The sequence below is a fragment of the Amblyomma maculatum genome, chromosome 8 (assembly GCF_055883805.1).
Source record: "Amblyomma maculatum isolate TAMU_Amacu chromosome 8, ASM5588380v1, whole genome shotgun sequence".
NCBI classification, from domain to species: domain Eukaryota; kingdom Metazoa; phylum Arthropoda; class Arachnida; order Ixodida; family Ixodidae; genus Amblyomma; species Amblyomma maculatum.
In genome coordinates, this window is record NC_139351.1 from 106,828,196 (window position 1) to 106,855,587 (window position 27,392).

Consider the following 27,392-nt stretch of genomic DNA (forward strand, 5'->3'; position numbering starts at 1 on the left):
GTTGGAGTCACTGGAAGCTTTCCAGAGACTTTATTGCTTGTGCACAGAAAAAGAATCCTTACTTATAATATCACGATAGACTAAGCTTTATGGTGCTGCAATACCCTCTACAAACTTTCGTTTATACTTAACACAAGGCAACATGTGATGAGCATCATCTTCCGCGCTCTGTCGAAACGACTTACGGCGCGCGTCAACTAACTAGTATATGTACGTCAAAAAACACCGCCGGGGTGGCGCAGTGGTTACGACGCTTGACTACTGTTCCCAAGTATGCGGGATCGAATCCCGGCCTCGGCGGCAGCTTTTCGATGGAGGCGACAAGCAAGGCGCCCGTGTACTGTGCGATGTCAGTGCACGTTAAAGAACCCCAGGTGGTGGACATTTCCGGAGTCCTCCACTACGGCATCTCTCATAGCCTGACGTTAAACCCCGCAAACCAACCAGTATACGTCAAAAAAAAAAAAAAAAAAAAAAAAGAAAAAAAAAAAACATCGGAAAGGACCGGTACCAGCTATAATCGCTCAGTGCGTGCATTAAAGAGTTAAAGGACTATTACGAGCCTCCCCTGTTGAAATCGAGTGGTGGCAGTTGCCATCGTGTCCGTTGTTTTTTTTTTTTTTTTTAATTATTCTGAGCCGCCAAAATTAGTTTTACACATAGCAATTCTGCTCTTATAGAGACAAAATCATCTTCATTTTTCCAGGACCCATGCATATAAAAACAGCAATTTTTAAGCGCTCTTTGAACGACTGCAGCCTCGCCTGGACAATACCTCCTCTCACCAGTGATTCGCAATGCAAGGGCGACACAACGGCTTCCAGACGTGTAAGGTTAGCTGGTGAGCGCATGTGACTAGTGTTAACGCCTGGTCCGAGGTAGAGAGCATGTGAAAATGCATGCTGGCATTCCGTCGTCTTTTTTTGACATGCAGGCTACCGACGTTTTGAATGCTCCTTTCGCGGCGTCTGCACCGCACACCGCGAAACACTATATGGATCCAGAGGTGGGCAACCTGGTGAGGTTTCAGCCCAGCCCGATGATAAACCAGCCTATTTGTCACCTTAGGCGCTGCAGCAACAGAACGAAATTGGATGTTTGTCATTTTGCTGCGCTACTGTAGCCTACAATGGCGAATAAAGAGCCACATTTATGCTTACACAGTATAGGAAGCCCTGGTATATCATTTTTACAGAAGTTGGAAATCTCACGAGATTGCTAACCTCTGATTATATTGGCCAACATTCTGCAGTTCTAAACATTCCACTAATTCACAAATTTGCAGAAAAGATTGAGTAACGCATGGACAGGAAAAACGCTTCATTACTTGGAGTGTTGAAAGGCAACTACAAACTGAAGGCCATGCTATTCATTTCTCCGTGCGATCTGCTACATGCACACCTCCTCCCTGCTCGGCTGTGCCTCCAGGCAGATAGGAAATTCAGTTTTTTCGTGGCACGATTGGAGCAAAAACATTTGCGCAAAAAAGTATTAAAATATATGTCAACTCCTTTCTAAATGAAGAAAAACAAAATTTTAAAAATTTCTTCTTGAAAACCTTGTAAATAGAAGTTTCAAAGATCGTTAAATTGTGTTAATACAATCAACAAGAACAGGAAAAAAATTCCTAATCTATGAAGTGACGACAAGTAGTCGTGCAAGCCCAACAGTCACAACACTCGCTTTCAGCAAGCTGAAGGGAAAGATCTCGGTAATAATATGGGTGCACGAACAGCCTGAGTAACAAACCAGGATCCACGCGTTTGCCTGAGTGTGAACCGTATTATCTCCAAGGGACCGAAAAGCGTCTCATCTAAGATGGACGCATTTCAGTTAAACTATTATTATATCAACTTTTATGTCGTTTCCAAGTTCAGTGCGAGCCTTAATGTGTAAAGAAGAAGCACACCAAGTTTAATTTAAACATTTTGATTTTCAGAAAATTTACGACGTCTTGCGTTACGAGAAACATTGAAAAAATGTGTGTGGCACTGTGGACTACTAATGATCGATGAGGCGAAAGCCTCTGTTTGAAACGTTCCTGATTACTGCTTTGATGCGTCTGCTTCTGTATGCTGTGTGGTGCGGCATTCGAGGAAACGCCAAATAAAAGGCGCAGCATTAACGCTTGGATCGGACGCCCGGCGGGGTTAGCTTCGTTATATGCGTGAATCGCCTGGTGACGTCATCAGTCATGACAAGTCATGACCGGTCACACGTCACGTTTGGTCATGGTCGATGATGCCACAATGTCGAAGTATCCCGCATAATCTTGCGAAGAAGTGTGACACTTCTCGCGGACGGCCACTCATAAGCTTAATAAGGCTTTCGCTTTAAAGTGAAGGTCTGCCCCGGCGGCTCAGTGGTTAAGACCCTTGGCTACTGAACCGGATTCCTTGGGCTGGAACCTGACCGTGGCAGCAGCCTTTTGATGCAGGCGAAACCCAAATAAGGCGACCGTGTGCCTTGCGATATCAGTGCATACTAAAAATAGCGGTAGAAATTATTCCGAAGCCCTCCACTGCGGTACCTTTTTTATTAGAGCTGATAAGATCTACCACTTTGGGTCAAACTTCAGATTTAGCCTCGGTTCGTTGCAAAGATTTTGACTTATGACGTTTGAACTCAAGCCTTTTAACTTCCCTAACGACGCCTATCCGGTGTCCGAGAACTGCTACAGATATCCACCAATTTAGACTTTTAGGGAAATAATGATGGTGTTTTAACGTAGTTAAACCGAGTAGGACATGCTAAACCTTTTGCGCGCAGATGAAAGTTGATAGAGACGACGGTATGCTGCGCAGCGCGATAGTGTGCTGCAGTCTGCATGCGGGGTGATAGGTCGTAGCGTGACATGAGACGTGACGTGAGGCATAATCTGAGGCGTGATATGAGACGTGATATAAGTACTGACAGCGTTTTGTGACCGGCGCTGGCTGTCTTGGTCTAGGTTACTGCGTGTCCGACAGATAGTTTTGTGTTTCATGTTTTTTCTTGGCACTTCTCAGCCGACACTACGTGTATTTTTGAAACAAATTTAGTTCATAAGTTTAGCGAATCTCGTTGCGTCTTCAAGGCTGGCTGCTTTTGCGTTTAACGTCTCAAGCCGACACAGGCATAAGATACGCCGTAGTGGAGAACTCCGAGAATTTCTATCACCTGGGGCTGTCTAATGTGTACTCATTACGTCGCACAGCACACGGGCGCCTTGCTTTTCGCCTGCACCGAAAAGAGGCCGCCGAGGCCGAGATTCGATCCCGCATCCTTGGGCACAGCAGTTAAACGCCATAACTAAAGCTCCACCACGGCGGCGTGAACATGAAAGAGACGTATTCTTTTCTGCAGCAGATTTCTCAACGTGATGACATTATTAGGACATCAAAACCAAAATTGCAATTTGAAAAAACAAAGTTTGCTTTCAAAGGCGGCGACAGACATTAACATAAACATATTCGCGTCGCCCTTTAAGAATGCAACCGGGACGATTGGCATCCCGGTTATGCAGAACGTCTAGAAAGTAGAACTGCCTTCTCGACTTTCACGAAGCAGCGACCCTGTGTCGAGGAAATCCGTAGAGAAAGAACCGTGATCTTTAAAAAGGGTTTCCGACAACCCGTTCCATTTTCTTCCTATCTTTTGTAGTAGCGCCGTATACCTCTCTTCCAACTCGCAACCCTGTCGTGTACAGCGAGAAAGCCATCTACGCCTGCTCCGACGCGGCAACGCGCAAAGGAGACGACGCGACGATAAGCGACTCGCGCCCACGATCTGGTCATTAATCAGATTCCCACTCGTTCCGAAGAAGAAAGTAGTCCGCCTATGCGGGCGACTTAAGCGTGCCATATACGCTGCTGTTGCTGCTGCTAAACTCTGCTGCGCGCGTAAGCTGGGGTAGCAACATCAGTGCTCTCCAATCGGCGCTACTGTACGGAGCAACCCTCTCAGCGAGCTTTTATCTCGAAGCGAAATCTCCACTCTTCCACACGCCCGTGCGCGCACCTAGATTTTCCGCTTCTCGCGATTCAATTTCCGCGAGCCGTTTGATTTTCTTCTGCATGTTCCGTTTCTTCTTTTTCCTTTTCATCGTTACCTCATCGTCGGCTCTACGAGTTGTTCCGTTTTCCGTGACCACCGTCACGTAACGAGCTCGGATAGTTCGCTTCGTCCGGGTATCCGTCCGACCCGTATCCGTAATATGCCGCAGCACTGCGGAAGTTTCGTGAGAGGCGTTGTGTTCGTAGGGAACATGAAAAGAGCTCGTTGTACGAGGCGCGAGATGCAAGTTAATGAGAAAGCGCAGTGACTGAACTGGGCGCGCAATTAAACAGCCAGAAGTTACAAGTTTCTGTGCATACGCGCCACCACCACCACCACCACCACCACCACCATCATCATCATAATCATCGTCGTCGTCGTCGTCATCATCATCATCCTGGCTATACCCACTGCAGGGCCTCTCCCATATTTCTCCAATTAACCCGCTTCTGTGCTAGCTGCATCCACTTGACCCCTGCGAACTTCTTGACCTCATCCGCCCTCCGAACTTTCTGCCCAAGCCCATTTCTTCTTCTTAGTGGAAATTAAGAAGAAAAGGGCATGGGCAGGAGGACATGTAGTGCGAAGAGAGGATAACCGATGGTCGCTTAGTGTAACACACTGGATTCCAAGGGAAGAAAAGCGTAGCAGGGGGCGGCAGAAAGTTACACGCGCCATGGGAGTGGTAAATTCAAGTTCTCAGCTGCTCTAATCCATTCCTTTTCTTGTGTCTGCATAAAAACGATGAAACATTTTTTTAGAAGCCACAGATGCGTACCAAAACATATGCCGCACTTAAAAAGGTTAACTGAACTTTACTCAGCGGCAGAAAAGGTTAATTTTTAGGGTATCGATTTCTTTCGCAGGAAATGATAATTCCTTATTCCGAAACTTCGTAAACAAGCAGTTCAAGATGCTTCGAATTTCTTTGTTTGGAAATGAAAGCGAAAGAGAAACAAACCCTAAAACACTGTCAGTGTAGTTGGGAGTTTTGAATATAGCTGGAGTGTACGTCAGCACAAGACGTCAGTCTAGATATGCACCAACCCTGGGCAGCAGAAACCAGATTTGCGGGCTTGCAGATTTTGAACGTATGAAAGTTAGGGTCTGAACTGAAAAGACTGAATTGTCATGAAATTGACAAATTCAGTGTATCAGGTAATGAAACCACGATATCCGCTTTCCTCACAAACATGCGGGGTGGTAAATGAAAATTTTGAACTTTTTTAGCTGCTCCCATTCCGGGCCATTTGTTTTTGTTTTCTCAGCAAAAGTTTCGAACAAAATACTGTTTTCTGACGGTAGTGAACATTTCTCGTAAACACCTTCAATTAAAAACTCGCACGGTGATTACGATATCCAGTGATGCGTTATTAGACCACAGCTTGGGTGGCATTCAGTTCATACCAAACGCATATGTTCTCCCTTTTATTGCTTCCAGACTCTTTCAACATTTGAGCCATGCTTTTCCTTTCAGGATTGTTCTAATCGATGAAGATAGGCTGGCGGCCTGTTGTTTTTGTGCTTATATATGTGCTTATGTGCTTTAAATGCCGGAACAGTCTTCATTTTCGAGCACGATGTCTATGCAGCTGTACTTCTAGAACCCATCTGCAAGTTGTTAATGTGCAGCGCGCAAGTCCATTTTTTGAAGCGAAAAGCTTCACTACGTGGATGCAAAGGTCCTGGCAGGCTGATTCTGACATAACCGTCCCATGTGAAACGAGAGACCCAAGTTGGCAGCTCCTGCCAGCCCACATATAAAGCCCCTCTTTAACGAAGCCGCATGCACGTGCCTTATTTGGCTCTAGGAGTAACGTGAATGCCAGGGTCCTGGCAGGCTGATTCTAACATAAGCGTCCCATGTGAAACGAGAGACCCAAGTTGGCAGCTCCTGCCAGCCCACATATAAAGCCCCTCTTCAACGAAGCCGCATGCACGTGCCTTATTTGGCTCTAGGAGTAACGTGAATGCCAGGGTCCTGGCAGGCTGATTCTAACATAACCGTCCCATGTGAAACGAGAGACCCAAGTTGGCAGCTCCTGCCAGCCCACATATAAAGCCCCTCTTTAACGAAGCCGCATGCACGTGCCTTATTTGGCTCTAGGAGTAACGTGAATGCCAGGGTCCTGGCAGGCTGATTCTAACATAAGCGTCCCATGTGAAACGAGAGACCCAAGTTGGCAGCTCCTGCCAGCCCACATATAAAGCCCCTCTTTAACGAAGCCGCATGCACGTGCCTTATTTGGCTCTAGGAGTAACGTGAATGCCAGGGTCCTGGCAGGCTGATTCTAACATAAGCGTCCCATGTGAAACGAGAGACCCAAGTTGGCAGCTCCTGCCAGCCCACATATAAAGCCCCTCTTCAACGAAGCCGCATGCACGTGCCTTATTTGGCTCTAGGAGTAACGTGAATGCCAGGGTCCTGGCAGGCTGATTCTAACATAACCGTCCCATGTGAAACGAGAGACCCAAGTTGGCAGCTCCTGCCAGCCCACATATAAAGCCCCTCTTTAACGAAGCCGCATGCACGTGCCTTATTTGGCTCTAGGAGTAACGTGAATGCCAGGGTCCTGGCAGGCTGATTCTAACATAAGCGTCCCATGTGAAACGAGAGACCCAAGTTGGCAGCTCCTGCCAGCCCACATATAAAGCCCCTCTTTAACGAAGCCGCATGCACGTGCCTTATTTGGCTCTAGGAGTAACGTGAATGCCAGGGTCCTGGCAGGCTGATTCTAACATAAGCGTCCCATGTGAAACGAGAGACCCAAGTTGGCAGCTCCTGCCAGCCCACATATAAAGCCCCTCTTTAACGAAGCCGCATGCACGTGCCTTATTTGGCTCTAGGAGTAACGTGAATGCCAGGGTCCTGGCAGGCTGATTCTAACATAACCGTCCCATGTGAAACGAGAGACCCAAGTTGGCAGCTCCTGCCAGCCCACATATAAAGCCCCTCTTCAACGAAGCCGCATGCACGTGCCTTATTTGGCTCTAGGAGTAACGTGAATGCCAGGGTCCTGGCAGGCTGATTCTAACATAAGCGTCCCATGTGAAACGAGAGACCCAAGTTGGCAGCTCCTGCCAGCCCACATATAAAGCCCCTCTTTAACGAAGCCGCATGCACGTGCCTTATTTGGCTCTAGGAGTAACGTGAATGCCAGGGTCCTGGCAGGCTGATTCTAACATAAGCGTCCCATGTGAAACGAGAGACCCAAGTTGGCAGCTCCTGCCAGCCCACATATAAAGCCCCTCTTCAACGAAGCCGCATGCACGTGCCTTATTTGGCTCTAGGAGTAACGTGAATGCCAGGGTCCTGGCAGGCTGATTCTAACATAACCGTCCCATGTGAAACGAGAGACCCAAGTTGGCAGCTCCTGCCAGCCCACATATAAAGCCCCTCTTTAACGAAGCCGCATGCACGTGCCTTATTTGGCTCTAGGAGTAACGTGAATGCCAGGGTCCTGGCAGGCTGATTCTAACATAAGCGTCCCATGTGAAACGAGAGACCCAAGTTGGCAGCTCCTGCCAGCCCACATATAAAGCCCCTCTTTAACGAAGCCGCATGCACGTGCCTTATTTGGCTCTAGGAGTAACGTGAATGCCAGGGTCCTGGCAGGCTGATTCTAACATAACCGTCCCATGTGAAACGAGAGACCCAAGTTGGCAGCTCCTGCCAGCCCACATATAAAGCCCCTCTTCAACGAAGCCGCATGCACGTGCCTTATTTGGCTCTAGGAGTAACGTGAATGCCAGGGTCCTGGCAGGCTGATTCTAACATAAGCGTCCCATGTGAAACGAGACCCAAGTTGGCAGCTCCTGCCAGCCCACATATAAAGCCCCTCTTTAACGAAGCCGCATGCACGTGCCTTATTTGGCTCTAGGAGTAACGTGAATGCCAGGGTCCTGGCAGGCTGATTCTAACATAAGCGTCCCATGTGAAACGAGAGACCCAAGTTGGCAGCTCCTGCCAGCCCACATATAAAGCCCCTCTTCAACGAAGCCGTATGCACGTGCCTTATTTGGCTCTAGGAGTAACGTGAATGCCAGGGTCCTGGCAGGCTGATTCTGACATAGCCGTCCCATGTGAAACGAGAGACCCTAGTTGTCAGCTCCTGTCAGCCCACATATAAAGCCCCTCTTTAACGAAGCCTTATGCACGTGCCTTATTGGGCTCTAGGAGTAACGTGAATGCCGGGGCCCTGGCAGGCTGATTCTGACATAACCGTCCCATGTGAAACGAGAGACCCAAGTTGGCAGCTCCTGCCAGCCCACATATAAAGCCCCTCTTCAACGAAGCCGCATGCACGTGCCTTATTTGGCTCTAGGAGTAACGTGAATGCCAGGGTCCTGGCAGGCTGATTCTAACATAAGCGTCCCATGTGAAACGAGAGACCTAAGTTGGCAGCTCCTGCCAGCCCACATATAAAGCCCCTCTTCAACGAAGCCGCATGCACGTGCCTTATTTGGCTCTAGGAGTAACGTGAATGCCAGGGTCCTGGCAGGCTGATTCTAACATAACCGTCCCATGTGAAACGAGAGACCCAAGTTGGCAGCTCCTGCCAGCCCACATATAAAGCCCCTCTTTAACGAAGCCGCATGCACGTGCCTTATTTGGCTCTAGGAGTAACGTGAATGCCAGGGTCCTGGCAGGCTGATTCTAACATAAGCGTCCCATGTGAAACGAGAGACCCAAGTTGGCAGCTCCTGCCAGCCCACATATAAAGCCCCTCTTTAACGAAGCCGCATGCACGTGCCTTATTTGGCTCTAGGAGTAACGTGAATGCCAGGGTCCTGGCAGGCTGATTCTAACATAAGCGTCCCATGTGAAACGAGAGACCCAAGTTGGCAGCTCCTGCCAGCCCACATATAAAGCCCCTCTTTAACGAAGCCGCATGCACGTGCCTTATTTGGCTCTAGGAGTAACGTGAATGCCAGGGTCCTGGCAGGCTGATTCTAACATAACCGTCCCATGTGAAACGAGAGACCCAAGTTGGCAGCTCCTGCCAGCCCACATATAAAGCCCCTCTTCAACGAAGCCGCATGCACGTGCCTTATTTGGCTCTAGGAGTAACGTGAATGCCAGGGTCCTGGCAGGCTGATTCTAACATAAGCGTCCCATGTGAAACGAGAGACCCAAGTTGGCAGCTCCTGCCAGCCCACATATAAAGCCCCTCTTTAACGAAGCCGCATGCACGTGCCTTATTTGGCTCTAGGAGTAACGTGAATGCCAGGGTCCTGGCAGGCTGATTCTAACATAACCGTCCCATGTGAAACGAGAGACCCAAGTTGGCAGCTCCTGCCAGCCCACATATAAAGCCCCTCTTCAACGAAGCCGCATGCACGTGCCTTATTTGGCTCTAGGAGTAACGTGAATGCCAGGGTCCTGGCAGGCTGATTCTGACATAACCGTCCCATGTGAAACGAGAGACCCAAGTTGGCAGCTCCTGCCAGCCCACATATAAAGCCCCTCTTCAACGAAGCCGTATGCACGTGCCTTATTTGGCTCTAGGAGTAACGTGAATGCCAGGGTCCTGGCAGGCTGATTCTGACATAGCCGTCCCATGTGAAACGAGAGACCCTAGTTGTCAGCTCCTGTCAGCCCACATATAAAGCCCCTCTTTAACGAAGCCTTATGCACGTGCCTTATTGGGCTCTAGGAGTAACGTGAATGCCGGGGCCCTGGCAGGCTGATTCTGACATAACCGTCCCATGTGAAACGAGAGACCCAAGTTGGCAGCTCCTGCCAGCCCACATATAAAGCCCCTCTTCAACGAAGCCGTATGCACGTGCCTTATTTGGCTCTAGGAGTAACGTGAATGCCAGGGTCCTGGCAGGCTGATTCTGACATAGCCGTCCCATGTGAAACGAGAGACCCTAGTTGTCAGCTCCTGTCAGCCCACATATAAAGCCCCTCTTCAACGAAGCCGCATGCACGTGCCTTATTTCGCTCTAGGAGTAAAGTGAATGCCAGGGTCCTGGCAGGCCGATTCTGACATAGCCGTCCCATGTGAAACGAGAGACCCAAGTTGTCAGCTCCTGTCAGCCCACATATAAAGCCCCTCTTTAACGAAGCCTTATGCACGTGCCTTATTGGGCTCTAGGAGTAACGTGAATGCCGGGGCCTTGGCAGGCTGATTGACATAACCGTCCCATGTGAAACGAGAGACCCAAGTTGGCAGCTCCTGCCAGCTTGGGGTCGTCTACGGGGGTCGTCTAAAGGTCAAAGGTCAATGGCGGTCACCGCCAGGCCACGCTGACGGCTCAAACTGCCAGCAGTACTGCTTTCGTAATAAAACATGGAGTGGGCCCGTTTTTGTACACCAACAACACCGAACAACTCAGTAATACTTCAACAGTAATACAAATGAAAGTCTTTCTATACAAAGCACAGGCTCTCTCCTGAAGAACTGTTGCTCTGATCGAGCCCCAAAGACAGCAACAGTTATAAGGCCTGGATGGGCAAGCAACATCGAAAAGAGCATTTCTTATGCATTTGGGAACAGTTTTTATTTATTTTTTTTTTTTGCTTACCCGGGAAATTTCTGCATATGTCCTAACACTATCCCGTTCTCTTAAAGGTTAGGGTAGTCGTTGGTTGCATGGTGATCAAGAGTTCTCCTAAGAACTGCTTGCGCACCTGCACGCCTAGCTGCTTGTACCTTTGGCTGCACTGCACTGCGCAGGATTGCCTGAACGGAATGCACGTACCACTTAAGCACAGTGTTGCGCAGCCTATCAGCGGAAGTCGAGCGCGGCCCGTAGCCGTGATGGTTTATTTAGAAGCTGAGGACAATGACCACTGCCTTGTACGCATCGCATTCTTACACGCGCACTCAGCCAAAAGACCTAAATCAGCGAGCCAGGCATCGTCGCAAGAAGACTCACACTACTGCGAACTACCCAAGCGTGGCGGAAGCCCGCAGTCGTATCCGCGTATGTGCTGAACCAGGCACGTCCAGCCTGGATGCATTTGTTCTCTTCACAAGCGATCGTTCTTGCTGTTGCGGTGTGGATCACGAGTGGACGATTAATTAGATCGCCGCCTTAGTCTATTCGTATGAGGTGCTCCCTTCTTGTATCCGGAACAAACACTTCCACGCGATGCCAATCAGGGCTAATTTTTATTACGCTCGAAGGAGCGGAATGCTTCGCGTACATAAAACGTGGCCTGGAATATGAAACGGAAATGAAGCTCGCCCCGAAGAAAGGAGTGTACAGTTTCAGGACGCTGAATGCGAAAATCACTTCGTTAAATGATTTAGAAACAAGGCAGATTTGACACCCGCGTTTCTCAAAAGGCTACAAGAATGAGTACTCTGCAGGCACTGACATCTCGTCATTGAAACAGAGAGTCAAAGAAAAATAGCGCGGGGACAGAACAAGGCTCGCGTGTGTGTTTTCGTTTCTCGTCTCTGTACTGCCCCTGTGCTGTTTTTGTTTGACATGCGTTACCAACAAGCCCAATCTGCCACCTTAATAGCAAAAAGAGAGAAATATCGCCCGTTTTCTACTTGCCGTAGGCCTAAACTTGCGTAGCAAATCAAACAGCCTCTCAGATGGCAGCGAGCCAGCCTTGATGCCATACGTTCTTTTTTCTTTCTTTCCTCTTAAAGCGTTTGTTCTTTGTCACTGTCCTTTCAATTCCGGCACCCGACGCATTCTATTGCCTGCCACAACGCTGACGAGCATTGTCGAACAATGCGAGTTAACCTACGGAAAATAAGGCTGCCAGGCGTATCCCACGGTGCAGCCGCACAGCACCGCTGACACGGTTACATGCACCGCCGACTATTTCGCGAAGGAGAATACAGGCTCACGAAACAGGACGTGTTCCAGACCAGCGGTCTGCAAACAGAACCGAGATATAGTTGGTTTAGGTTGCTCTGCGCCCAAAGCGGACAACGCATTGTGGTGACGCGGAATAGCGCTTGTTTACCGGGAATTCGAGTCTCGAGAAGTGCTGGAAAAGGAAGAGAAAAACAAGGTGCATCTAGGCATTGTTATGCGTGCAAGGGACAGCACCGAAGGAAAAAAAAAGAAAGATAGGATCCACGCTGATTTGCCCTTATTCTATGGTTGCCTTGCAGCGAGGATTTTATTTTCGTTTTCTTTTTTTCTCCGTACGTTCTCTTCGGATGTGAGAACCATGCAAGTCAACGAAGAACCCGTTTTCCATCAGCCAACTGCTGCGGATGGAAAGGAGCGGGTGCAAACGAAGAGCACGCGAATCGCGATTGTCTATCTTTTCATGCACGACTCGAGCAGCGGCACGGAAGGTGCTTTAGTTGCCGGAAGAACGCCTTTCCGTTCTGGCCAGATGGGCAGGCTGGCTCTGTTGTGGCAAGCTTCGAGCTCCCAACGAGGCAGATGACGCAGGGAGGGAAGACTTGTCTCGCACGCACTGTATATACGGGAAACGGTGAAATTTTACATCCTCACGCCTGCCCCAGTAAGCGGGCAAGAGTTACAAAGCTGCTTTGCCTCAAATGTCTTGCTCCGGTTCTTTTCGTTTGTTGCGTCTTGTTAAGCTGGGATAACATACGTGATTAAAATTAACTCCCATGATTACATTACTCCTGTTTCGCGCGCAAGTACGCGTTTTAATCACGGAAAAATGCTAGAAGAATTGCGAGCATAATCTAATACAGTTAAGCATTCTTTTTTCTTTTTTTTTTGTCAAAACAATAGCAGAATGGAATAATCTGCCGATGTGTGTAGTGAACAGTCCGAATGTAGAAATGTTTATTGATAACTTGAGAGCCTCACGCATGTGAAACCTTGTTTGTTTTCTAAATCATCTGTTTTCCCTTCCATGAAGCTCGTGTAACTTTGTTGTACGTTTTTGGATTGTATCTTTGCTCCCCCCTGCTTGGAGTCAAACGACTCCGCAGGGTTACTAAATAAATAAACAAAAAAAATATGTTAGCTCGATGTACTGCTCTCGGATAAATTAAGGCATCGCTTTAATGGCCAATTTTATTTTGCATTTTTTTTTTGTAACATATTTGGGATGGGCAGGCAATGTATTCACTTAATGTAAGAGCTTTGCAATAGTGCGAGTTTACGACATAAGTATCATCCGATTCGGCGTGGAGTTTCAGCTCACTGTGTCTGCGGTGCTATCAGTGTGCATGTGCGACTGGGGCACCTTGAAAAGGAAGGAGCTGTACAACTGATTCGCATTTATTTACGGCGTCTAGAAGTTGAAAAGTTCACTATAAAGAAATTACAGAGCCTGGTCTGCATCGTAAATACAACAACAGCCTATAAAGGCTTGAGAAAATCCGGCGCAAGAAGCTAGAGCTGTAAACGAGTTACCGCGTTTGCACATGATACCTCGTATTGCATTGGACATAATTACTGTCTGCATAAAATACAGCAATACTAAATGAAACATACGTCAGCAGAATTAAGCGATCCCGCCAATGCGCATACCGGACCTCGACACCATGAGTGCTTTCTTAGGTGGCGACCCATGCCTTTGGGCATAATCCGGTATACACATTGGCGGAGGTTTCTTGCTGTTTGCTGACGACAGCACCTGGAGCCCGCATGCATCGTAATACGCTCAATGGATGAGTAGCATAGAGCGAGAAGGCATCCACATTTCATTTTCCACACGAGCGGTTGTGTTTCCTTGACCAAGCTGACATTTTTTTTTTTTTTTTTTTTTTTTTGTACGCAAGCTTGCCATAAGGCATATTTTAGAAACTCATGTAAATGGTTTTCCGTGAGGAACCGGAGCAGGCTCCCGCTCTTAGCGTTGTCGGTGAGCCATTTAGAAAAGTCCCCTTCCCTTGTTGCGGTTAGTCCCACTTCACGCAGAATCTACGTCCTTGATGCCCTTGTCCCAGCACATGTCCACAGCAGGTGGCGAACATCCACTTCTGCAGCTGATGTGGAACACTTCGGGCATGTGGTTGGTCCTATGTCTGCTTGAGATTCCCATCGGCATGTTACCGACGGGGTAAGGGCCGCCCCAGCTCTTATCCTCCTAAGGGAAACCTCGTCTAATCTCGTTAAGTTATGAGGGAGGGAGAATGTACACCAAGCTGACATGGTGGTCCCAGTTCTCGACGGGAGAAGAGATGACGCTCCGCTTTTGATTGCTGTGCTCGCATTCTGTATGAGGTTACGTACCTCAACCTTTTTAACTATGCCACTTACCCTAGCTTTCAAAGGCAGCAGTTAGTAAAAGTACGAATAAACAAATAGAATATTCATTAGAATTTCACAGACGCTTCTGCAGCGTGGCTATCAATAGACATTTTGGCTTATTTTAGTACCCAGGACGAGGAAAATGATGCCAAGTGTACTTTCGCAGCCGGAAGATATTAGGCAACGGTTGTCGTTTATAACCAATGTTGCGTGATAAGTTCAAAATGGTATGTATACTCTCTCTGCACTTGGAACGCATCCCTATATAAGAATACAAAGTTTATAGTGCACGTTGTCACGCGTCACCGGAGCATTTACAAGTCAAAACCGCGCCAGAGTGAATGAGATGCAGCAGAAATAGCTCTCCGAGGCGCGGCGACGCTAGAAAAGTGCGCACGTTCCGATTCAATGAAGTCGCATACGCAATCTGACGCAATGTTAACGGGACCACATCTGCATCCAGCCCACGACTGGTTGCGAATTATGAGCGGAAACGACACGGTTCTTGTGTTTCCGCTTCAAAAACGCGAGAGGCGTGTTGTTGTTTCTGCTAATAATTTGCAAGCAGTCGTGCAGCAAGCAGCAGAAACAACACGTCTCTTGTGTTTTTGAAGTTTTATCCAAACAGACGAGTAAACTTGGTATTGCTTTATTTATTTAATTTCAAATAAAAATTAAAAAAAGGAGAAAAAGCGCCATCATTTCCTGAATTTCAGCTAACTGTTCCCGCTATTACTGCAACACATTGCACACAGCTCCCTCTCCTGTACACACGAAAGCTACCTTGCGTTATACACTTTTGAGTGTAACAGCAGCGGCCAAAGACAGCAACGATAAACACAATCTCTTTGCGTTCTAGCCATTCATAGAACTATGACGTATCCATACTGAATCAGAAGGCGTTCCATGTAAAGGACAATAGCTGATTGGCCGGATGATGAGCGTAGGTCTCTGAAGACCGCATAATAAGCAAGATGCCCCCCGTTACCAGCGGCGCAATCGGACATCGATTTCGGTTGCTCTTCGGGCGTTCAGGTTGGAGTTGAAGATGAAAGGTTATTAGGGAATCCAAACAAAGTTACAAGCGTATACAGTCATCCTTGATTTAATTCCCTAGCCATCGTTGCGCCATAGTGATATTTAAGATAAATGTTAAGAAGAACCAACCACGATTTGTGTCACAGTTGTTTGCCAAAAGATGACCTTTTATCCTTCGTAAATACGCAACTGGAATCTTTTTTCAGTGAAGTATCCAAGAGAGCATTAATTTCTGTTTACCCCGTTTTAGGTGAATTTCATTTTAATGCATATACCTGAGCAACAAGCGGCAGGCTGTGGTAAACTAGACATGGTTAGTTCATTGCGCTAAATTTTATGCCCTCCAACAACCGTCTTCAACGACGCGAACATGACCTGTCTCGCCAAGCCCTTAGTCTGGACAGTACACACTGCCACACAATAGCATCCCGAGGGTGCGAGAGAAGAACAAGCATGCATTTATATGTCAGACTTTACATACCAGCGCACCTATAGTGCAGCTACTGAACCCACCACCGCTGGCTAAGACACAGGTACTCACCCTCTAAAGATACGGAGCTTTGTGAGCGCTACCGGAGTCACACGGAACCGGCTACTGCAGTCAAAATTTGTCGACTGGCCAAGGAAAATTTGGCGTGGACTGCATCCTACTCTCTATTTCATAGCAGCGCAATGGTGGCGGCACGTCTTACTGTAATTGCACGTAACACATAAAGCAGCAACCTTTATATTACCAACAACACCTTCTTTATATTCCGCTCTCTTGCAGCCCCAGCTAATTGCATGCAACACGCTCTGGATGGTACAACACCACACACTGTTAAAGGGAACATGCGACCGCATGGCTGCTGCGCTTTGCGAAGTGGTGCCATGAGAGCGGGTCACAAGGCGCAAGCGTAGTAAGTAGCATCGCCTGCTTTTCCCGCGGGTGCACATGGTGCCGGCCATTCTCGCCAATTCAGGACGGCAGCGCTTTGCGAAGCACGTAGGCTATGCAGTAGAATGCTTCCTTTAACAGTGGAGCATACTGTACACTGTGGGAACGTGGACCTGAGCTGCTGATGTAAAGAAAAAGAATAGTAATTAAAATATAAGCTGCATCTATTTGTAGAAAGTATCTATACATAACATTTTATTTTTTATTTCTCGAGTTTCCTCTAAGGAAGAACTTCCAGCTTTCTTCGTACACGCAGCGTTTGTCAAGAAGGATGATAAATTTGTCTAAACTGCTAAGGGTGCCCTAAGCTGAAACCATTAGGTTATTTGGCTCCTGCTCGTATAGGCGTTAGGCGCCATTTGTAAACTTGGCGCTGAAACCTTACACCAGGAAGCAATCTACAGCCTCGAGTTAGTTTGTCGGCTGCGCTATTCGAGTCATAGGAAGCGTGAACACCCCAGGGCACCAACGGTTCAGAAATACCGATAACAGACACTGTTTCAGTTTACATCAGTGCTCATCTCACCTATACCGATCGATCGCGTTTGACCTGTGAGCTTGAGGACTACGAACTCTCTTTAGCCATTAACACCACGCCTCCCATCGCGCGACATTAACGCTTCATCCGAGTCCAGCTGGCTTCCTGCCTGCAACGGTATAATTAAAAACGTGACCATCACTCGTTAGTTAGTCACCTCCAGCTGCTATCCGATTAAGAACGCCGCGATTGCCTAAGACAGTTTCGATATGCGCCCTCGGGCAATGTGCTTATACACCACAGGCGCGCGCTGAGATATTAACCTCCGGCCGCAGCTGGACTGCATAAGCATCTCCTTGCTCATTTGTGCGCTTTAAAGGAAACAGGAGCGCCAGATAGCCGCGGAAGTCAGGCAGAAATTACGGTCGCGCTGTTTTTCCGGTTAATTTAATTCACCTACTCGTTCGTCGGTAGCTGTCAGCCCTCCATCAAGACGCTATCGCATGCATGATCAGCGATTAACTCACGACTTCGGTAGTTGAGTAACCCGTTGGGTAAAAAAAAAGAAATAGACAGCGAACGCGATAACTTCTAACCAAAAACAAAAAACGAAAAGGAATCAAATGAAGTGCACTTTAAAACAGATGCAGTGCACGCAACTCAAACGTTTTCATTCGAACTTTAATTGGGCTACGATTACTTATAATTGCCACGAATTGCGAAGTGATTACTTGCGGTGAGATAAAAACTTACGACGAGTCTGTTAACGACTCGCAACATGGGAGAGAACACTTCCCGCTACTCATCTCTTGAGCTCAGTTTTCTCTGGTATTTTTCGGTCAATATTGCGGGCTACAACAAGCCTCAATTCATGAAAAAATCAAGACGGAGTTTAAGTACTTCAGCCAGAAACACCCAAATTCAGTATTAGAATCGTTTCTGATCTCTCTGTGAATCTCTAGTAACGGCTACGGTATATATTATGCGTGCGTGCGTGCGTATGTATGGTTGTGTGTGCATGTGTGTGTGTGTGTGTGTGTGTGTGTGTGTGTGTGTGTGTGTGTGCATGTGTGTGTGTGTGTGTGTGTGTGTGTGTGTGTGTGTGTGTGTGTGTGTGTGTGTGTGTGCATGTGTGTGTGTGTGTGTGTGTGTGTGTGTGTGTGTGTGTGTGTGTGTGTGTGTGTGTGTGTGTGTGTGTGTGTGTGTGTGTGTGTGTGTGTGTGTGTGTGTGTGTGTGTGTGTGCGTGCGTGCGTGCGTGCGTGCGTGCGTGCGTGCGTGCGTGCGTGCGTGCGTGCGTGCGTGCGTGCGTGCGTGTAGATCGGGGGCTCTGACGCTATACAGCAATGAATTCTGTGGTATATACGATGCAACATCTCGAAACTGCGCGTGTTTGGACTGAGAGAAACTGAAACGGATGCTTCGGATTAACTTATAGATTACCTGGAAATCTTTAAAGAACGCAGGTATCGTACAGGATAACGGGCGCGTTTAATTTCATTTAACCTTGATAGAAATGAGGCCGTGTCTCCGACGGGATCCAAACCAGCGACCTTGAAATTGGTCGTCGAACTCCACAGTGTCTGCATCACGGCAGCAGGGCGCATCGAACTTTTTTAAAATAGGTTGTTGAGCTGCTGTATTCCGTTTCCAGTTCTACTTATAAGAAGAAGGATTGTGTATGGCTTTAAATCGGGTTCCTAAGTGCGTACTAGTCTTTATATTTGAGGATTGCTAGTAAGACCATTTCCCAGCGTTGCTTGCTACAGTTACATTAGTTTTTCCGCGTTCCATCTTGGCAATCTCACAGTGCTGTATGGTCTAGTCGAGAACAGCTGCCGTGGTTAATCATTCATTTTACAATCATCTTGTAGTGATAACGCATTTGATCGCAGATCTGTTAGTCCTTGCTCTTGCATCGTCACGATCATCGTACTGATGCAGAACTATCGATAAATTGACTATTGATGGTATCGAAAGCTTTTTGAAACCATCGATAGTGTAAAAAAAACTATTGATAGTACTAGTATCGATACACTATCGACAGTGCAATCGATAGTAGTACCGATTGCACTGTCGATAGTGTATCGATACTAGTACTATCAATAGATTTTTTTTCACTATCGATCGATAGATTGACTACTGATAGCATCGAAAGTTTTTTGAAACTATCGATAGTGAAGAAAAAAACTATTGATAGTACTAGTATCGATAAACTGTCGACAGTGCAATCGATAGTATACTATCGATTGCACGCTAGAGCTTCGATACAAGCCTGCTTACGTCGCTGCGCCGTCGAGTCGGGGTGCGCCCTCGGAGTCACGAGTTGTAGACGCGGGTTTCTGTTGCGCCTTTCACTTTTCGGTAATCCAACTCCCAGGAATGAAACAGGTGAAGCGCAGTTTACCGATCGCGTCTATCGTGTAAGCTTGCATGCCCCTTACCGGCGAATTAACCCGACATGGCTCGCTGCAGTTCTTTCATATCCGCCCGTTCCTACTCTCTCAAATGCGCTTGTTTCCCTTTGATGTTTTATTTTGCTGGCCGCAAAACACTTCCGTTCGGATTGCACTTGATACTGATAGGGCCCCCCTAAAAGACGTAATAGGGATGTTTTGGTTCCCTCCGAGAAGGCGTGCCTCATCATGCAACTGTGTTCTATGATGCCATATGGCGTGCGCAAGTCCCACGTACTACTGCAACGATATGAATTCATATTGTGAATGCACAGTACAAAAAGCAGCTGACACTTGTTTATTTTCCAGGGGGCTAATAATTGCTTTTTATGCATTTGGTACATCGGCGGAGAATGTCACTATGTACGATAGAAACAAAAAACAAAGAAAGCAGTTTGTTGCGAGCTGTGACAAAGTTGCCAGCCTCGAGTGCGCAAGTAATCAAGCTCGTGCAAGACGACCGCGGTGTGACTTATAACGTGCGTATGCTTCTCCCATTTCTTACACATATACAAAGTATAATCAGAAAGAGACGTCTCTCCCGCACCGCCGATGTATCGATTGACATAATGCATTTAGAATGCACTGAGTCTGATGCTCCAAGAGGAAATAAAAAACAAAAAGCCCCTCACCCACCACTGCTGATCGTACCAAAATTTTCTTATCAGCATATTGTTTGTACTTACTTCACCCGAGTCGAAGTAGCATGCGTTAAGGTGCCGCCAGCCTCATCCAGCGAAAAAATTACTTGAACTGCATTCTGAATATCGATTACTTATTTTTGAAGAATCTCGTAATTTTGAACCACTCCAGAACAACACAGGCTAAAATGTCGACTAAGAAACTAGAATCGGTTTTTAACAATGCTGCTCTTACAAGTTCCGAAGAGATGGCAATTATTAAACTACCGTAATCGACATAGTCTGCGTTCAGACGTTGAACGTTCTGTACGAGCTTACTTGGCACAACCGGCAGTAGCTACTGTTTTGAAAGCAGCAGCTGTGCTACAGAGAGCACGGATCTCGGCAATAAAAGTTTTTCTTAATCGGCAAGCATACCCGCTGAATTGTTAAGTTTAACCGATTTCGGCTCAGAAGTAGACACGCCAAACGGTGCGTCTCGGGTCGTTGCTGCCAGCACAACTAGAACATTTGCGACACTTAACACTATCCAGCAACACTACCTAGGATACAGATGTGTTGGAAAAAAGATTAACAAAATGGCGTCACCAGAGCGGCGAAAACTGCACCGCGCGGCTGGTGCGGCTGGCACTGCACCGTGTTTTGCGAGCAGGATTGCAATTTTGTTATCGGCGCGGTCGTAACCGCGGCTCCGAGCGTTGTTATCTGCCGCTCCGGAAACACGTCACTAGTGCTAGTGGTTTTTCACTTCGACTGCATCTCTGCAGATCACGGCGATGCGTAGACTGCGACAACAGAGAGTCCTGCAATATTTACCACCACCGCCATACCATGCACTACGGGAACCAAGTTTGCCGATAGCATTACAAAAATTACTACAGATAGTAATATCGATAGCACTATCGATAGTATTATCGATACCGCTATCGAAATAAACTATCGACGGACTATCGATAGCGCTTTTGACAGACTATCGATAATTTTTTTTACCATCAATGGTTCGATAGTAACCCAACTATCGATAGTACTAGCGATAGTTCTGCATCACTACATCATCGTCATCATCGCCACCATTATCAACACGATCATCGCCATCGTTATAATCAACAAGAGCGATCCTACGACACAAGCAGGAGAAAAGCCACTCTCAATGATCTCTACAGAGATAGATTTCTATCTCTAGAAATCTTTATAAAGGTCTATATGGACATTATTAGAAGACGTCAAGGCAGGCCCTGGACAATTAGCTTTGTCTTGGGTGAACCGGGACGTCTTCAAATTTCAGTGACCCTTTGCCGACGACAAAGCCACGCTGTCGCTTCTTGGATGGATTCAGTCTGGTATACGCTGTCGTCATATATGTTTCCTTCATACGCGACCATTATCGAGCCTGTAACGTTGTGTTTGCCTCAATCATGGTCTCAACTAAAAAAAAAAAATGAGGCAAGAACAGCTCATTGCCCACACCGCATCGATTTCAACGAAAGTCAATAGTGAGCAAGTTGACCATTTCGAATTAATGCAACAGTATGAAAGATCATTGAACAAGAATAGAGGGGTACGGGGGGGGGGGGAGGGGGGGGGAGGGAACCCTTAGTTCGCAGGTCGAGCCAACGGTTCGACAAGTGGACTTGTCTTCACTCGCCCAGACGACGACAAGCCAACTTGTGGTGGTGGTGGTGGTGGTGACTATGGTGAGGGGGGATGGGTTACTGGAAACGACGTATGCTAGCCTGAGCGAGCGGCGGCACTAGTCGAAACGTTGGTTCGACCTGCAAACTAATGCTTCTCCTTGCCCCCCTTGTTCAGTGCTCTTTCGTACCGTGTTATCCATCGTCTTCCTCTCGTTCTACCTGGATCTACAACGGTCTCTAGTACAGACCTGTCGGAAGTGCGGCGGGAACCGTTGCGTTCTCCTCTTTCTTGCGTACTATTCTTTTTCCTCGCATTTTGCGCGCACGTTTCCTCCCCATAACCGGGTCACGAGCGAGTTGGCATGCTCACGGGCTCGAAAGTGATTCCGACGGCGTATGAAATACGGCGAAGGCACCAACACGGTGTACGCCCTTCAGCGTATACTACAGGCGCCCCACTGGAGCCCGAACGCAAGAGCCAATAACGCGTTCTTGGGCAGGGAATAATTAATCTTGCCGCGTTTGCGGGGCTAAACCAACGAACCCGGCCAATTACCCGGCAGAACGCAGCGGCGTCCCAGAGAGAGCACTATACCTCCGAGTGGTACTTGGCTATTGGTGATTGCTTAGCGAGCTCCGCGACTCGGTTACCCCGGCTCGCTAACAAGCGGAGTGGGTCGCTTCGGGTCGCCTTATGTCTTTGCTTAGACCCATACCAGGCAGTTAGTCATGCATCTGCAGCACAGCACTGTTGGGAGCGCGGACTGAAATCTAATCTACGCTTCCCGTTTCCAAGGCAGCCGTACAATCGCTCCTGGGTACACAGGTTAGGACTGACAGTGCGTAGAAATTGCGCAGGTCGACCAAGGATGCTGCCTGCGATGTCCGTAGGATGTCCGTAGGAAAGGACGTGTGCGTATACAAGCGTAAAAAAGAGGTCTACCTCGAATATAAGTATTCTAAGTTCGTTAGAACATTTACGAATCACTTTGTGCCTTTCGCGCTGCAGGGCGCGAGCATCAAATCCATTTAGTTTCGTTTTTATCGAATCTCCGAACTCAAGGCGAGGCGAAAATTTAAAGCCACCTGTTGAAGTTGGACCGGCCGGAGCGAGTCCTCCAGTGAGATAGTTCTTGTAATGTATAGCTACAGGAACGTAGCCACTGCTCGGAAATGAATAGGTGGCATGTATAAAACTCACGTGCTGTTTCAAAGACTCTAGAGACGATGCCACCACCCAGCCTCACGCACGTATCTTCCGAACAATGACAATGAGAAGTCCCATGATCACGAAACACATTAAAAGAGCATCCAATGTGGGTAGATACCCTATATACAAGTTCTTTACGGGACTTCCAAGCAATCTTTACAATTAGGTGCAGACAGCGTGAAAATTGTAATGGCTTGGGCTGGTCCGATGTAGTTGTGTATTGATTAATCCGCGCCAGATTTTAACAGCAGTCCACTAAACATTACCGAAATTAACATGCACGCTATAGGCTTGAGATGTAATCCAGAAGTCTTGTAAACTGGGCGGCCAATCTACGTGGACTGCGCCAGAAGAAAGGCGCTGTTCTTGCCAGTATAGTCATTGAAACAATATACCGCTCCATAAGTCGAATTAAGCCGAAGCCTGTAAACAAAACAAAAAATATATATTTGCTAGAATTCGGGTGTAATTGTGGCTGACAACCCCTTCAGCTCGGCCACGTGGCCCCAGAGTAAAGTTAAAAATCTCTATGATGTCTCACTAGACGAAGAAAATTTCAGTTGAGGTTATACTCTCACATTAAAAACTAAATATAAACCGCTACGTCCATCACTTGGCACTGCTAGACCGTACTGGTGAGTCCGCTTGATTGATTCATACCAGCACACAATATACAATTAATATTTGCATTTTAAGTAAGTACTAATAATATCATAGTGAGGCGCTAAATTAAGGTACAGGGCCTAAAACCAAGGAAAAATTTCTTTAGACTTCAAACATACCACTAAAATGTCACAACTTTTCTTCACAGCCTGAAGATGCGTTAGTGCGTACATTCTGTGTTGTTTTAACTCCACGTCTGGAGAATATTGTTACGAAGCGGCAAGCCGATGAAGACAGGAGACAGAACATGACCGATGACGATGGTAGATGACGTTTAATGAATGTTTGCGGGCCTAGCGCGAGCTCTCCTGCCTGCGCCACTATTCGAAACAAGATTCCCGTTTTCCTGAGACAGTGACAGCAAATATGCAGTATTGTATTTCGGTTCATAAGAACTGAGCAATGAATTATACGTTGCTGCTCTCACTCGTCAGCGAGATCCAACCGGCCTGAATATTTGGGAATCGACCCAAATGTTCAGGCTACTTGGGTGGCTCGCTAAATTGCCGAAATGCCTGGCTGATGGTAGTAATTCACTAAATATTGCCGTTCACCCAATTATTATCGTTATTTACTCTGTACTACTCACCAATTATTTACAATGCCATAGTCACTACCGCTGTGTTGGGCCATTTCTTACGTTTTCTCGGGTTGTTTTTGCGTCGAGTGTTCGCCTCTCAATTGCATTTTATAATGGTATTATAGCTTGCGTGAGAGCTGCTCACAGTCGGAGGCACCGTTTATTGTTTTTCAGACTCCATGAAATCTCCTTTCGGAGAGTCATATGTGAAACTTCTGGAAAGTAATTCTACTGCAAGTGGACTTCCACAGTGGATGGAGGGTACGCAAGGTGGGGTCCCAGAAAGACAGAATATCGCGGAAGAAATGAAGGCACCTGAGGGTAGCCGCATTTCATTGGCCAATGTTTCAACAACATGCATGACCTGTCTTCGTAGTGTTTCTGATATGTTGATCAGAAGCTTTTTTCTTGCCTATTGGTGAGGATTGTGGTTGCAAGTGGATTGGACTACACGTCCAAAGTAAGACATAATACAAAAATGTAAGGCCCCAGTGAGGACGTTTAAAATTCTGCGTCTGCATATTACGCATGGGCCACCCGCAGTCGATCACATGCGCTGTTCAGAAAGAACTCTCTTTGGCGTAAACCGCCACATCTACGTCATAGCGTCTTCCACGATGCTTGTAATCGGCATACAGAGTATTATTATACGTCTTCGCTGCGTCTAACGCTGTTCCATTAGTATCTGTTCGCTGTAGTCCGTTCTATTTTACTCTCCTATTCCTCACCGGAGACATTAAGCGATCTCTGTTTTGTTCTACTCCGTACACATCTCCCACAGCCCGACAACTCGCATGTTCCACTTGTGCGCAGATTACACGCGAGGTCAGCGGAACAGGAAATTGAAAGTGCCTTAAAGAATTGGCACGTATACGCGCATTCACACGTATCAACGGAACTGGCCGCTCGAGAACCAATCGCCACGATCCGCACCGGCCACCAGTTGTTCCCTGGCGCATACATTTGCATGCTTAACCGGGGCACATCTTGCTCGCCACCGCGATCGCGCGCGTTCCTGCAGTCGGTGTGCTCGGGTGTGTGTTTCGCGTGCAATCTGGCTGGCGTCATTCAAACATCGGTAGAACTCGCGCGTTATCCGTATGTAGCTTAACGGCCACAGACTGGCGCTGTGACGGAAGGACATATAAGCCCACGAGGCCTCTAGAGCAGGAGAAGGAAGAAGAAATAATATGGCAGTCGCTGATTGCGTGCCGGTGCAGGCTGTGGGCTGCGTAGGGTTCACGCTGATGAAAACTTCAACGTCTCCTCTCCTCCTCGCCGGAGAAAGCGTCGCTCTAATTACACGGCGCGCGTCCCCTTCACCCGCGACGGATGGCCGCAAAAGGTGCCGCTCTGGCGATGCAGTCCCGAAACGACCGGTAATTACTATAGAGACTGCGCGGCCAGCCAACCTTCGTGTCAATGCCGCCTGCCTGCGCTTTAGTCTGGACAGCTTCGGGCTCTGAGCCATGACGCCCCCTGCTGTACCTTATGAGAGTGGGAGGACGCGCTGCCTCAAGCCAAGCGGGTGCGTGGTGAACAGTACTCACGGCCACTGCTTACTGCTTGTCACGGAGTCTGTCTCCTACACTCGCACTATACTGGCACTATACCCGAAGGCAGCTCTACGCACGCTTAACGAAACAGACCTCCCCTCCCCTACTCGATCGGCCTTGGATGCCGTAATCGCAGTACTGATCCCAACCAAAGCCAGTAACAATTCATGCTACCCCTAATCACATGAGCATTCCCGGCAATCAGCTATATCACCAGCTTGCCTACTCATAGATCCAGCGCCGGGGAGCCCATGGAAGAGCCCATTGATGCCGTACACGGATTAGAAACACATTGCCCACAAATACTACATGCATTAGAAATTAGACCTTGATAACCTACTCCAACCATATCTAACCCTATCTATTTGTGAAGCTCGCGTCCTTCGTCTAAGATAGTTCAATCTGCTGCACATCCAAAATTTGCAAGTCTTGGCACGCTTTCATATCCTAGAGCACGATATAACTGTAAAGATGTACGCAATTATAGAACACTGTAAAATACCGCATAGCCCCCCAGTCATCTGTCTATCCTTTCTCTCCATCTCCACCGTGAGTTATTGGCCTCGCTTCATAGGGCCTGACCCTGCAACGTGCCCTTCGTCACTTTGGCTCCAAGACTTTCTAAAAGTTAGAGTCACTCCACCATCATCACCTATACTCCCGGGCTCGCCTGGTGGAGGTTTTAAAACCATTCACGGTCAGCATGTTTACTATGTCCTGATACATTGCGAGCTCAGGGGCGATAAATATGCGCACTTAAATGATGCGTAAGATTTAGAAAACAATCTTCGAGTGTCATTTCTCCTGACGCCACGAACCGCCATTCCCACCAATGACAGGTACGACGCGTAGTTTATTCAGGTATCTGTCTTGCCAGTAGGTAATACAAGTCGCAGATTGCTTATCGACAAACCCATATGACAACCCAAATGTATGTGTTCTTCCAAGCAACCTTGCTTTGAAGCCCTAGCCAAACATCAGCGCTGCGAGCCATTAGTCAGCAGGTCATCTCATGTAGGAACGCGGTACTATCGAGGCACTCTATAGTCATCTCTCAGTTCACAGAAACGCTTAGGGCTGATTGGTGGCACGTACTACTTACTGTTAGCATTACCAAGTGCACATGAACGCCTGTCGCGAACGGCTCATTTCATTAATTGTGGCATTCGCTGCAACAAGCAGGACAAACCAGCTGACGATACCAGCGCTCGTTCGATGTTCCCGCTTCACCTCGTGTTTTGTCGTCCTTAGTAAAATCCCGAAATGACATGTTGCTCGCGCCGATAAAGGATATGGTAAGGTATGCTATACTGGTCTAACAATTTTTATGACAGTACAAAGTGAGCAGCTTGTCAGTTCAGTTTATTCATTCATTCAGTCGTGTCCGACTCTTCGTGACCCTATTGACCATATCACGCCACGCTTTCCGGTCTCTAACTATCTTCTTAACATCACATAACTTCATCTGCAGCGCCTCGAAGATGCCATCTAACCATCGCGTTCGCTGCCTACCCCTTCTTCGGTGACCCTCAACCTTTCCCAACATCAAATCTTTCTCCAGCGACTCCTCTCTTCTCATCAGATAACCAAAGTAGCTGAGCTTTAACTTTAGAATTTGACCCTCCAATGAGCAGTCAGAGTTTATGGTCGACAATATCGACTGATTTGATCTTCTGGCAGTCCAAGCAACTCTCAAGAGTCTCCGCCAGCACCACAATTCAAACGCGTCAATTCTTCGGCGGTCAACCTTTTTCACAGTCCAACTCTCGCAGCCATACATCACAACTGAAAAGACTATAGCACGAGTTATACGGATCTTGGTTGGCGGTCTGATGTCTCTGCTCTTGTATAGGGTTTTAAATCAGTACTGTGAGGCCACCACAACCGCCACATGCCATTTAAAATGGTTCACACGGAACAGGGAAAGCGAAACAACGAAAATAACAAAAGTTTTATGAAGACAGTGCAGACGATGGCAAAGTCACTGAATTATAGACACCGTCAAAAA